Source organism: Rhinoderma darwinii, chromosome 2, assembly GCF_050947455.1.
Source record: "Rhinoderma darwinii isolate aRhiDar2 chromosome 2, aRhiDar2.hap1, whole genome shotgun sequence".
NCBI lineage: Eukaryota > Metazoa > Chordata > Amphibia > Anura > Rhinodermatidae > Rhinoderma > Rhinoderma darwinii.
This window is the reverse complement of record NC_134688.1, coordinates 13865880-13880603: the sequence shown is the minus strand read 5'-3', so window position 1 is coordinate 13880603 and position 14724 is coordinate 13865880. Positions and strand designations below refer to the sequence as shown.

General features: G+C 43.8%; 1 protein-coding gene across 10 annotated transcripts in view; it reads left to right on the top strand.

Moving 5' to 3' along the window:
- The window catches only part of TENM4 (teneurin transmembrane protein 4), a 1217405-nt gene that overhangs the window by 958099 nt on the left and 244582 nt on the right, over window positions 1–14724 (top strand). The window lies entirely within an intron of this gene.

The following is a 14724-nucleotide window of genomic DNA, read 5'->3' as shown; positions in this document are numbered from 1 at the left end:
GTTCATTTTTGTTTCATAATTTTTTTTATAAAGCTCTGCACCTTTTCATACTAGCAAAAAAAAAAAAAGGAAAGTAATTGGTGTTTTGTATGTCTGTGTAAATGTTAGGAGTGTTTAATATAATGAAAATTATTAACATTTCATTCCGCTGATGGTATTTCTGCGGAATAATCTGTTTACTTTCTCCAGAGTTTGGGGTCAAGCTCCGGGCCTGCTTGCTTCAGTAGAGATTGGTTAATTGAAAGGTGATTTTTTTTTTTTTTTTTTTTTTTTTTTTTTTTTTTTTTTTACTTTTTTAATACCTTTTTTTTTGTACTACAGAGAAATTGTCCTAATTAAAATATTAACCCTTTCGCCTTCCAACTTGCGCAAAAAAAAATAATCCCGGTTATCTAAAAGCTTTTTTTTGTCTTATTTTTTATATTTATTTTTTTTCTACAAAAAAAATAAAGCCTGTGCCGCTGCATTGGAATCATCACTTTCTACAGAAAAAAGTTGATAATTAGGCTCTGTTCACACGCAGTAGCAAAATTCATCTGAAATTACAGAGCTGTTTTCGGCTGAAAACGGCTCCTGATTTTCAGACGTTTTTGTAACTATTTGCGTTTTTCGCGGCGTATTTTACAACCGTTATTGGAGCTGTTTTTCAATGGAGTCAATGAAAAACGGCTCCAAAAACGTCCCAAGAAGTGACATGCACTTTTTCGCGGGCGTCTCTTTACGCGCCGTCTTTTGACAGCAACGCGTAAAATTACACCTCGTGGGAACAGAACATCGTAAAACCCATTGCAAGCAATGGGCAGATGTTTGTAGGCGTAATGGAGCCGTTTTTTCAGGCGTAATTCGAGGCGTAAAACGGACGAATTACGCCTGAAAACAGTGCGTGTGAACATAACCTTACGGTGCACCACAATATCTGCCAAATAAAGTATTGTTGTGTGATAAATGCTATTCACTAGATTGAGTGTAATTTTATTTTATTTTTTGCAACTTTTGCCAAGAAGTAAGTTCCCGTTCAAGCTGTCAGAAACTCCCATCCCTGACCGTATATGCTGACACCTGAAGACATGCAAATAGAGGCAGCTTTTAGGGCCTGTCATTTGAGGCTTGCCGGGAAGAATGGATGTGTATTAAAGCCATTCACTTAAACCCATTCAGTAGTTTCTATGGTATGCAACCTTTTAACCCCTTACCCCCCTCCCCTCCTCCTCTTCCCCATTGGAGGTGCTGGCAGGAGTGAAGTGTAGGCAGATCCCCGCCAAGTCAGAAGGGGTGTTACTGAAGGGCCTGTAGCAAAAGACTGACCACACACATTATAGTGTCTGCAGACTTTTTGGGTCATACCATCTATAATGATAATTTGTTGTGTTTTTGGTACGAAACTAAGTGGACCCAAGCAATGGAAATCGTAAAATGTTTTACATTTTATGGATGCGTTTTCCAATTTTTCCAGGTGATTGATGGCTTTATATAAGGTCAGGTACACAGTAGCATAGAAGACCAGAAGCAAATGTCTATGGCCCTTCCTTAAAGGGGTTCTCCACTTTGGATAATCCCTACTTGAAAGATTCAGTTGACAATAAGCAGATCACAAAGTGTCGTTTTCCTGGGACCTGCAGCGATCAGCTTTAATCTGTGGAGAAACCTGGCAGTAAGTATTCAGTTTCCCTGCAGCGCCATCACAGGTGAAATGAAGCATTACACAGTGTTCATTCATATAAATTTGTTCTCTGTGTAGGACAGGACAGGAGAGAGAGAGAGACAAACAACTCCTTTTCAAGTACACTGATAATTTGGCCACTTTGACTCCGAACTAGAGTGGGACTGGCCCGTGAGTACTAAAAATTCCTCCGGTGGGCCCAGGCTCTGACACAATAATGGGCCCCAAAGGTCCAGCAGATGGAAACACCATTTGGAGCTGGCTTTGGAACCAATCACTTGAACGGGGGGGGGGTCCTCAAAATCCTTTCCTCTGATGGGTCCAGAGAACCCGAATCCCACACTACCGAGGATAATCAGTGCCTCTTTGGTTGCTAAACAACGGTCTCCGATGACTTTCTGTTCCAGTGACCCAGGCTTAGAATTTTGTAACCAATCACGACTGTTGTACCAATGTTAAAAAATTGGCCCAAAATTTCCTGCATGGGGCAAATCTTAAAAAAAAAAAAAAAAAAAAGCAATTGATACAAAATCCATACAATTCTTGCAGTCTCTCTGTGTGTTCTGGTATAAATTCACAGTTCTGATAATGAATACATTTTGAAATTTTTATGGGATAGGGGGAGGGGAATCTTTAGGTCTATGGACAGCTTCTTGTTTGCTCTGGATTTCACAAATAAGCTGTCTTTTCCTGTACAAACAGCTATAAATTGAGTCCAAACTGCACCTCTCCTGCTTTATGGAGTCTCAGACAGTTGCGAGCCATGCAGATGTTTTCACAGTTGTAAGTTTATATGACGGCCATTTGTCGGTGCCTGGTGACAAGTAGTCTTATTAAGTAGCGTCGCAGCTCATTGTGAAGAAGTGACATTCACCGGGTTATTACAGGTGGAAACTCAAAAAATCCACGACAATTCCCGGTCATCCTGTCTATACAATAGGTAACTTTTAAAGTCGAAACTCCAGTCACAAATGATATTAATGAGACACTGATATAGGTGAGGAAATGCTACGCTATACACTCTTCGGGTACGTTCACACGGCAGCGTCCGTTACGGCTGAAATTACGGAGCTGTTTTCAGGAGAAAACCTCTCCTGAATTCAAGACGTAATTGCTCGTACTCGCGTTTTTCGCGGCGGCAATTTCGGACGTAATTGGAGCTGTTTTTCAATGGAGCCAATGAAAAACGTCTCCAAATTACGTCTCAAGAATGACATGCACTACTTTGACGCGGGCGTCTTTTTACGCGCCGTCTTTTGACAGCGGCGCGTAAAAAAACAGCCGCTGTGCACAGAGGATCGTAACCCCATTGATCTCAATGGGCAGATGTTTGCCGGTGCTTTGGAGCCGTATTTTCGGACGTAATTCGAGGCATAAAACGCCCAAATTACGTCTGTAAATAGGGCGTGTGAACTTGTTTTCTTCATCTTTACGATCTTTGATTCCATTTTGCGCTTAGTAAATATGGATTGAGGACAATCATCCTCCGTGTATACTGTAATAATAGACTAGCTGATGACCCACCCATCCTCGGCATCTTGCTGATGAGTTAAAAGGTTATTGCGTGCAGTCTGTGGTGGTCTCCAGTCGATTTTCTATTATTGATGGCCTAGGAAGCTAGTAAAACCCTAGGCTCTTTATATGTCGGGTTATTTACACACTCTGCTTAGTGCTTGTGGTTTTAGACACTTTGCTTTCCCCTTGGGGAGCTTCGTTTGTGTTAAAAATGTGCAGGTCGGTAGTAAATATGTCCCACACAGAGACATAGAGTCTGGGGTCTCTCAAGTTCCTTCCAAGGTCCAATAATGAGAGATGGAGATAATATATATGACCTGGGGTGACCTTTTTGAAGTGTCACCATCCTAGTCCCATCAACCACAGGTGAGCTTTGAGGGTGACTTACAATGTCGGGAGGAGAATTAGACTAATCCAAGGTTAAGAACGTAAAAGACTCCTAAACCAGTCTCGCTCAAGGTCCTTCAAAACTCTTTAAATGGATTATCAGGTTTTAGTTAGAAGATGCTACTTGGGATGGATTTAGAGAAGACAATGACAACCTCAAACCATTGTCCTCTTACAGATCTGAGCATGGGCCACTTAGGGTTGACACTTGTGGTCCTACAAGAGTTACTTGTCCACAGATACATGCAATTATAGTTTTTGTGCTCATGTGGGTTCTTGATGAAACAATGTTGTCCGTCTATGGTCCAATATGACATTAGGCCACGACTCGGTAAATGTAGGATGGATATGGTGAGAACTTCCAATGTAACGAAGAGCTTGATATTTCACAAGAACATTTTTCAAAAATGACCCTTCTCACCATTCCACATGTCCAAGGTTGGACAGATATCTTCTTGACCGTGGATGCCTTCAAGACCGCACCCTAAAGTTGGTCTTTGACAGTAAAGTTTAGTTTGCCACCTCATGGCTCCTCAAGTCTTGGTCAAACAACATGCCCAACAACATACTAGATTGTCACCAGCTCAAAAACTGTTGACCAAACACTGGTTTTTCTTTTTTTTTTTTTCTCGGCGAGCATGCGTGTTTATTTCAAAAGAAAGGGGAAGAAGTTGCTGACAGAAGTCATTGCCATCGGCTTATCTCCTGTAGGAACATGCTCAAGTCTACTTTGCCCCCTACACTTGCCGTCATTGTCCCTCCATGCATATTAGATCTTAGACCAATCCCTCTGAAATCGGTGGGATTTGCCGAGTTCTGTCAAATGTGTATGGACACCTTTAGGTAACCGCTCCATATATGTTGAGTTCCTCCAAAAGATATAGGTAGACCATCAACCACGTAGTGTGTAGAACCCAAGAACAGACTGACTTTTCGGCAGTCATAGAATGTTTTTGGGGTTTCCTTTTTCTTAAAAAAACCCTGAAAAACAAAAAGTTTCACTTGTAGAATTTCTGTTGCTTGTGCAGGGAGTCATCGGCCCAGTTACCCATTATATACATTGTCCCCCTGCAGAGAAAAAATAGCCAGTATAGACAATTGCATGCAGCAAATATCCAACACTTTGCAACGATGGACATCTGAATCATATTGGCGTCCACCATGGAGCTGAAGATCTTTTTGGTTTTCCTCCAAGTGTGTGGCAATTGTCCTTGATTCTCGTTAAGCTGCGTCCACGTGGATTCCTTTTGGAAGAGTACGGCTGGTGAAAATATGATTTGAATAAATCTGTCTTCTATTTTGAGATTTTTAATTATTTTCCCGTATTGGTGGTTATGCCTCTGACCTCAATGGCCGGGCTAGACAAATCCCAGGAGCCAGGTAGCCGCAAGACCTAGAAATTTGCTATTCACACCAAACTATTGATGTCTATGGCAGGTTTTCTGGCTGGCCACGCAAAGATTCTCCACCCCTGGTTTATGCCCCCCCCCCCCCCCCACTCAGGACTGAGACTAATGGATGCAGCTATTGGGTGGGTGTAGCTGAGCAAAAAGTTATCCTTCTAAGGGCAAAGCCACACGTGGCGGAATTGCTCTTGAATTCCGCTGCGGACACTCCGCAGCGTTAATCCGCAGCGGAGCCGTTTCTCCATTGCCTTCCACTTCTTTTTAGTAGGCTTCGTTTAGACGAGGCTGAAAATTCCGCTGCGGAGCATAGGCTGCGGTGCGGAATTTGGTGTCCGCAGCATGCAATGGATGTTGCGGACCTGTGGCGGACTGGTTGCGGACTCATTGCGGAAGTTCTCCATTGACTTCAATGGAGATTCTAAGTTCCGCAATGAAGTCCGCAGCTGTCATGCACATGTTATGTGTGCTGCGGATGCGTCTTGCTTTTTTGACATGACATTTCTTCATTCTGGCTGGACCTATGTATTTCTAGGTCTACAGCCAGACTGAGGAAGTCAATGGGGCTCCCGTAATTACGGGAGCGTTGCTAGGCGACGTCAGTAAATAGTCACTGTCCAGGGTGCTGAAAGAGTTAAGCGATCGGCAGTAACTGTTTCTGCACCCTGGACAGTGACTACCGATCCCAATATACAGCAACCTGTAAAAAAAATAGAAGTTCATACTTACCGAGAACTCCCTGCTTCTTCCTCCAGTCCGGCCTCTCAGGATGACGTTTCAGTCTAAGTGACGGCTGCAGCCAATCACAGGCTGCAGCGGTCACATGGACTGCCGCGTCATCCAGGGAGGTCGGGCTGGATGCCGAAAGAGGGACGCGTCACCAAGACAACGGCCGGTAAGTATGACATTCTTTTACTTTCACTAGGGAAATGGCTGTCCCTTCTCTCTATCCTGCACTGAATAGGGAGAAGGGAAGCACTTTTACCGCATTCCTCAGCAGCTAGTCCGCATCAATTTACTGCACATTTTGGGCAGATCCGCCGCAGAATCTGCAACGCAGATACTGTGCGGCATTGATGCGGACAGCTGCGGAGGAAAACCGCCACGTGTGGGCATGCCCTAAGCATCCCTCTCTTGTGAAGCCTTTGAATATTATTTTTTTTCCAATACAACTAACCGACATCAGTTGGCAACCACTACAGTGCCCATAAGGGTTGTCACCCATCCTTGGCAAGACCCTATATGACTTTTTAAACCTTAATGTAAAGCAGAATTTCATGTTTTTTCCCTCTTCCTGTCTGATTTTCCTATGTGTCAGTCTTCACTGTAATACTGTCATTCTATTCATGAACTAGGAGGCTCAGGAAGAACAGGGCTATAAGTTGTATCAAGATAAAGGAGTATTTTCTTCTATAAACTGTGCTGAACCTGCACTTTTACGACACATAAAAATCTGAACTCCTCTGCATTTGCAAAGTTCAGTAAGTGTTGGGAATGTTACGCAGGCAGAGGTGTCCTGCTTCCTCGTATTGTGCATTTTTAATTGATCCCTGTCCGAGTCTTGTACAGCTGTGTAAACGGAGCCTGCCGAAAAAGCAAACTCCACTCACACCAGGAACTGTGCGGGATCGGCATCCCCAGCATCTGTCCTGTTACCAACCATTCTAGATACATCCGCACCTGGAAAAGCTGGGTAACAAAACAATATGGGCACCATTACAACTCACAGGGGTTGTTTCCAGACTCCTAAAATCTGCCAAGTTAAAGAGTACCTGAAATATTTGCCATTCCGGAGTCTAGGAAAGCTGGGTGACAACCCCTATAGCGGCTATGATGGCGGCCATATTGGTTGTTACCCAACTTTCCCACAAACGGATATGCCAAAAAAAAGGCAGAATAGTATTTTTGCCGACTCAAAACCATTTACGTTTACTGGGTTATTTTGTGGTGTTTTTGTATTTTTTTTTGGACTTTACTCTCTTTTTATAGCAGACCACCCATGGAGAACCAAGTGCATTCTGGGTATGAGGACTCTTTAAAGTAGTGACTCATGAACTATCTAGATATATTAACCAGGTTTTGGGGTCATCCGTGTCTTGACAGTTCCCAGATAGACTTTCGTGGGATGAGCGGATTCCATCCTACTTCATTAATCATCCATTTCCTGAGGCCAGTGATTTCAATGAGCCCCGGCCAATGCACGGTCATGTGCATGGGCCCATAGAAATGGATGGGTCCGCAATTCACCCGCATTTTTACGCATGAATTGTGGACACACAAACATGGCCTCATGCACATGGCTGTAGCCGTGTCCACGGCCTGTGATTACGGGCATGGACCGCCGCAGAGTGTCATCCGCGGACTGTCCGAAATCATGGACCGTGTGCATTGACTATTAGTAAACCGGAAAATGCCGTGTTTTTTTTTTTTTTGCGCTTTCCGGACTCCCAGCTAGTGCACGGACCATGGAAACCACACTCGTGTGCATGGGCCCTTAGGCCTCATGCACATGAACGTGCTTTTGTGGCCGCAATTCCCCCGAAAATCCACTGAAGAATTGCGGCCCCATTCATTTCTATGGGGCCATGCACACGACCGTAGTTTTTACGGTACGTGCATGGCCCGGGAGCCCGCACCACAGAAAGAACGGACATGTCTTATTACGGCCGTGTTCTGCGGTCCGGGCTTATTGAAAATAATGGCCGCGGCCATGTGCACAGCCCGCAAATCGGCTGACAGTCCGTTGCCGGCCGACCCTGAAAATCACTGCCGTGCACATGGCTACGCTCGTGTGCATGAGGCTTTAGAAATGAATGAGTCCGCGATTCATCCGGACCGCTGCGAGAGTCCTAATAGCGATCTGATCGGTAGCTACTTATCTGTTGTGAAACTACAAATGCCAGCAGGACCTGACTGTGGATCTGCTGGGAGTTGTAGTTTCACAACAGTTGGAGAGTCACAGCTTGTAGATCATCGCTCTATGGAGCAATTACAGTTTTTGTGTGTGTTTTAGGCTTCGTTCACATCTGCGTCAGGGTCCCGTCCCATAATCCACGAGATTGGAGCAGCACCAAACCCTTAAAAAAATGTTGCTGTTTTTTTTGTTGTGTTTTTTTGTTTGTTTTTTATTTCCACTCCTTTCTGTACAAAGTTAATCCTTGCAGCTGACCCTCCCCCCCGCCCCACAATGTATACAGGTGGGAGGCGGAGCTAAAACATGACTACATGAGTTGATCAATGATGCGAGTATTTTTGTGGTCCCCTATGGGTAGTGTAGGGGATTGCTGGTACTTACAAACACTAAAACTCGACTCCTTTTAATAGCCATATAAATATTCACTTCCCTGTTATTGTACATACGCTGCTGGTTTTTTTATTTCTTTTTTACAGTGTTTTAGATGGTCTTCTGGTATCTGACCCTCCCTATCCTATTTTAACCTTATAATAATAATTACTATTACTATTATTATTATTATCTTTTTTACATTTTTTTAATATCAATCTATTGATTTTTGCAGAATAGGGATGACCATCAATACTTGGGGACCATTATCAAAAAATATTCCTTGATTTTAGGAACTATGGGATGTCTGCAAAAATCATCACACCCTTGAATTTTTTGAGTTGTAAGGTTATTTACAACTTTTTAGATGCTGTCGTTACGTGACACAATGGAACAAAAAACAACAAAAAGATATTGATCCATAAATATCTTTTACCAGTTACAAGAATTTGCACTGAACGACGATAATAGTTGTAATAATGCTTAACTAGGCCACTCAGGAAATTCTGGGTTAGGCGGCCATCTCTGGGAATTTGGACACGTAGTTTTGGCGGTCGACAATGCAGAGGGGGATTGGAATGGATGGCCTTGTAGTGAGACAGTAAGGACAAGCTGTATATGATGAATGTGCCAAGTCGCTTTATTTCCACAGTGTGATGATGAGGATGTTCTGTTCAGGGTCTCCTGAGTTGTTTTCCAAAAGTAATAACCCGGCTGTAATCACTAATTAATGCTAACTATAAAGTATGCGCCAATTTATTACATGGTGTAGTTTAGAGGAGTTTGTCAATCACCTCAAAATACCCTCCAAATCTCCCCATCCTGCTGTCACGAGCATGGATGGAACACAGGAGCCCCGATGTCCTCTGGGGGGGGGGCACTGAAATCAACAGGACTGTAATTCCTCTTCAGTAAGTTACGCATTGCTTACTGGAGCACAGCAGCCCCCGTTGTCTTGGCTCATGGACCCCCAACGATAATAGTATTTTGTCTTAATGTTGTCAAAGTGTTTAGAGGTGCACATACTTTTGAAATAACGGCCCCATAACGTTTATCACGTCGGAAGCACTTACTGATGACAGAGCTGCGTCTATTATGCATTGCTAAGCGGGCCTCTGATCATACAAAAAATAGCAAAGTGACTGCAGATGTGAGGTGTTCATTAATTATGATAGGCCAATTAGTGAGCGTTAAAAATGTGAAAACTGTTTTATAATATCTTATTTCTAGGCCAAGATATAATGGATTGAAGTTACAGGCTCAAAGCCTGAGGCTGCACTACTGAGAGATTCTGATGACATCATGTCCCCTTCTGATCTGAGTCAGGTGCAGTGTTGTCATGAAGACCCTGTGTTGATCCAAGTCCTCATCTACAACATGTAGAAGGCGATATAAATCCACACAAGATCTCCATGACAACACTGCACCTGACGGGAATCATATTCTCTCAGTAGTGCAGCCTTGGGCTTTGGACCTGTAACTTCAATCCATCATATATCGGTCTAGAAATCAGATATTCAAAAATGGTTTTCACATTTATAATGTACACTAAAGGGACTGTATAATTTACATATAGCAGGACTCTTAAGTAGATATTTCACAACGCTGTTAGCAGCGCTCCATGGCATGTTGTGTCATTCTTGACTGGGTGGTGGTTGATATTTTGACAGCTATGTGCCCTGAATCCACCTTATACATACATGTTATTTCAATAGAATAGAGTAGATGGAGATAAGCAGCAACAGGCACACATGGCGCTGCCGCTTATCTTGATGGCTTAAAATTGGACTGGTAAAAATGAAACCTGCACATGTTCATTTTCTCTGATGTCTCCCAGCTAGTCCCTATAGACATTGGGGACAATGGGGCTATCCTCCGAAAAAAAAAAAAAAAGAATATCTTCGGCCTTCTTATTGAACTAGAAGACACGATAACAGAGTTGTGCCTCACAGCGAGTTTCTCCTGATGTGATATCTGCTGGAGATGATTGTGTCAGATTGCGCCTGACTTTGTCACGTGTCGCAGTCCTTGTCGCTGTCCCTGGCGGCCCGTTCTTTATCGCTTTTTAGTGCGGCGGAGGACGGTTATTGCCTCTTTATCCCCAGCTGCCTCATAACAAGTCATTAACATATCAGATCATTACAGATTATTGCATTATCATTGCACTGCGCATCCTGTACAGTAACCCGTTCCAGATGGAGTGGATAGAATGGGGCTGCTTTTTGGCATTTTTAAGATCTCTTCTTGCTGTCAGTAAATGGAAATATCTGTAGAGACATATTACTTCTGACAGCGGAGGATTTGTTACAATTGTAACCAGTCTAGACATCCGCAGCACAAATCTCTCTCCTATCCTGATGAATTTGTTACAATGTGTAAGTCCAGGTACGATGTATCAGCGGTGAGAAGCATTAGGCCTGCACTAGTATTCCGCCTCCTTGATGTAAAAAAAAAAAATGTTCCCATTCACTGACAGCCAGCAGAGATCTAGAAAATTATGACAAAATGTTTGAAAAGTTGCAGAACCCTTTTTTATTTATAATTTTTTTTATGTTTTATTGGACATGCGCTTACATTTTTATTTATTTTTTACAATGAATTTGCCATAGTGGTGACCTTAGCGGTACCCCTGGACAGAGTTCACGGGGGGGGGGGTATATATTTTGCAATGGTGGCCTCTCTCTATATACCCTTGATGATGTTCTTTTGGTTCATAGCACAAAAAATGTCAAGATTTTGGAAATCTTCCTGTGCAATGTTAAGATTTTCCAGCTGTGGGAAGTGCTCATTAGCGCCCCCTAATCACCATGTCTGGAGGATGTATTGCATAAGTGATTTCTCTGTCTGATGTAATTACTTGTTTAGGGGTCAGTTACCCCAAAGCCGAGCAGCCGACATAAGTGAATTCTCACAGTGGGAAGCGCGGTCTGCAACGTACGGGAGAGCGTTCCCTCTGCGGCCGGAGACGTAAACAGATAGCAGTGTAATTTCCCTATTACATGCTGCAGTATATGTCTGTATACATGTACATACACCTAGATATATACAGTGCGTGTATACACCCGCACACCACGCTGCTGGGAAAATAAATAAAGTTCGCCCGGTGGTGCCCGCGGTGCCAGGAACGTTTATTTATGTAGCGTGGAGGCGGTAGACGAGCTTTGATCGCGTTGTCTGTGTTTTGTACCCGTGATTGTCCCGTACAGACGTCCAATCTGTGAAGCGTCCAGTCTAATGAAGATCGAAGGCCAGAAATGTCGTGAAAATGTAGAGCTCCGAGATGGTATCACACATGAGGCTTAGATACACCGGCAGACTGTGTCACACATGAGAGGCTGAGATAATGTATCGCACATGAGAGGCTGAGATACTGTATCGCACATGAGAGGCTGAGATACTGTATCGCACATGAGAGGCTGAGATACTGTATCGCACATGAGAGGCTGAGATACTGTATCGCACATGAGAGGCTGAGATACTGTATCGCACATGAGTGGCTGAGATACTGTATCGCACATGAGAGGCTGAGATACTGTATCGCACATGAGAGGCTGAGATACTGTATCGCACATGAGAGGCTGAGATACACCAGCAGAGTGTATCACACACGAGGCTGAGATACACCAGCAGACTGTATCACACACACGAGGCTGAGATACACCAACAGACTGTATCAATCCTGAGGGGCTTAGCTACACCAGCAGACTGTATTACCTATTAGGTGCTTGGATGCACCAGCAGACTGGATCACGCCTGAGAGGCTTAGATACACGAGCTCAGCAGAACACTTTCACTGGAGTTTACGTTATATTAGAGTCCTGTAACATAATATGATGGGGGTTGTAGTCCTGTGTGGTTCTCTGAGACAGTATCACACTTTCTAGGCTTAGATACACCATATATACATGGTTTAATGATCTGGTGAAGCTGCGTGACTAATTCCCCATCTTGTGCCCTTTGAAAGTGAGGTGACAGCGGGCAATGTGGCAAAGGTGCAAATATCTTGTGGTGTTCTACTTATATCGAAATTCCTAAGTACTTTACTATAAGAAACTGCGCACTAAATAAAACCCCCCAAGACCCTGCGCTCCGCCAACATCAGATTGTGGGACAACTGGAACAGATTAGGGGCATTAAACATTGAATTGGCAGCAGAGCAGCTCCCTGTATCCCAGCTCTAAAATTACCAGCCCTGTGAAATGAGTCCCAGACACAAAGGTCTGCGCCCTCCAAGTAACACGTAGGGCGGTAATTGGGGTTTCAGAGAGGTACAGCTGTGGCTGCCATGTCCGAGCGTCTACTGGATGCGGGTACAATGATAGAGCTGTGACTGAGCTACACGGGAAATCCCCCGCCTCATACTACTCCAGACTTCATGGTATGTCCACCATTACGTACTGCTCTACAGTTTACATGTAGAATAAATCTACATAAGTCACTGTGTACATACGTTCAATAACTTCTCCTATATTGTACTCCAGAGCTGCGCTCACTATTCTGCTGGTGGAGTCACTGTGTACATACATTACATTACTTATCCTGTGCTGATCCTGAGTTACATCCTGTATTATACTCCAGAGCTGCACTCACTATTCTGCTGGTGGAGTCACTGTGTACATACATTACATTACTTATCCTGTGCTGATCCTGAGTTACATCCTGTATTATACTCCAGAGCTGCGCTCACTATTCTGCTGGTGGAGTCACTGTGTACATATATTACATTACTTATCCTAAACTGATCCTGAGTTACATCCTGTATTATACTCCAGAGCTGCACTCACTATTCTGCTGGTGGAGTCACTGTGTACATACATTACATTACTTATCCTGTACTGATCCTGAGTTACATCCTGTATTATACTCCAGAGCTGCACTCACTATTCTGCTGGTGGAGTCACTGTGTACATACATTACATTACTTATCCTGTACTAATCCTTAGTTACATCCTGTATTATACTCCCGAGCTGCACTCACTATTCTGCTGGTGGAGTCACGCTGTACATACATTACTTATCCTGAGTTACATCCTGTATTATACTCCAGAGCTGCACTCACTATTCTGCTGGTGTAGTCACTGTGTACATACATTACATTACTTATCCTGTACTGATCCTGAGTTACAGCCTGTATTATACTCCAAAGCTGCACTCACTATTCTGCTGGTGGAGTCACTGTGTACATACATTACATTACTTATCCTGTACTGATCCTGAGTTACAGCCTGTATTATACTCCAGAGCTGCACTCACTATTCTGGTAGCTGTTCTTGGAAAGAGGACATTTCCCAGAAAGAAAATCACCAGAGCGAGCTCTGTACAGACGCCTAAAAAGTAGGGAATGTTGGGAGATTTCTACTCTAAAGCCGACTGAATTGTGAATGCAGCTCTGCAGTCTAAGGGTATGTGCACACGATATCGACAATTACGGAGCTGTTTTCAGGAGAAAACCGCTCCTGCATTTCAGACGTAATTGCTTGTACTCGTGTTTTGCGAGGCGCCAATTACGGTCGTAATTTGGAGCTGTTCTTCATTGGATTCAATGAAAAACGGCTCAAATTACGTCCCAAGAAGTGTCCTGCACTTCTTTTGACGAGGCTGTAATTTTACGAGCCGTCTTTTCACAGCGACGCGTAAAATGACAGGTCGTCGGCACAGAACATCGTAAAGCCCATTGAAAGCAATGGGCAGATGTTTGCCGACGTATTGGAGGCGTCTTTTCAGGCGTAATTCGAGGCATAAAACGCCTCGTTTACGCCTGAAAATAGGTTGTGTGAACCCAGCCTAACACATGTTGTTGTATCTCTGGATCAGTACTAGATAAGAACTCCCCAAAGATTTTTATTTTATTTTATTGGGGTTCCCTCAATGATAAGTTTGGTTAAGGTGGGATTGTCGTTGTCTTCTAACTGGGTGGATGGTGCTGATGACCCCATTACTAACCAGTCCTTTGTCATGGGCTAGACCATGGGTGTAGCTATCGGGGGTGCTGAGGTAGCCGTTGCATCTAGGCCCAGGTGAATAAGTGCTCCAAAGGCCTCTCAGAAACCTAAGAAAAGACACCAGTATTATAAATGGCACATGGTAGGTGGGGTCCTGTTATAGATTGTGCATTGGGGCCCGAGACTGACCGTGCCAAAGAGTTCAGCAGTTGGAGGTGCCAAAGGCTGGAGACCTGCCAAGCTGGCATTGGAAGTTGACCATTTTTGTTGGTTGTTTTAGCTGATTGTGTCATATTGCCCAGTGCTGGTCCCGGTGTACCAGGCCATTACCAGTGTTCTCCTGGCACATCGCTGGGCACAGGAATCCCAAGACTGGTTATAAATTAACAGTAATGAGTGTGTATAGTTCTGACGTGCAAACATTGGCTTAGAGCTGGACAAACACATTACGGGCGGCCATAAAAGCTGTCCTCCGTTATCTGGCATCTTCTTCTCCTAATCTAGACAGCCATACAGAAGAAGATACCGGTGGTT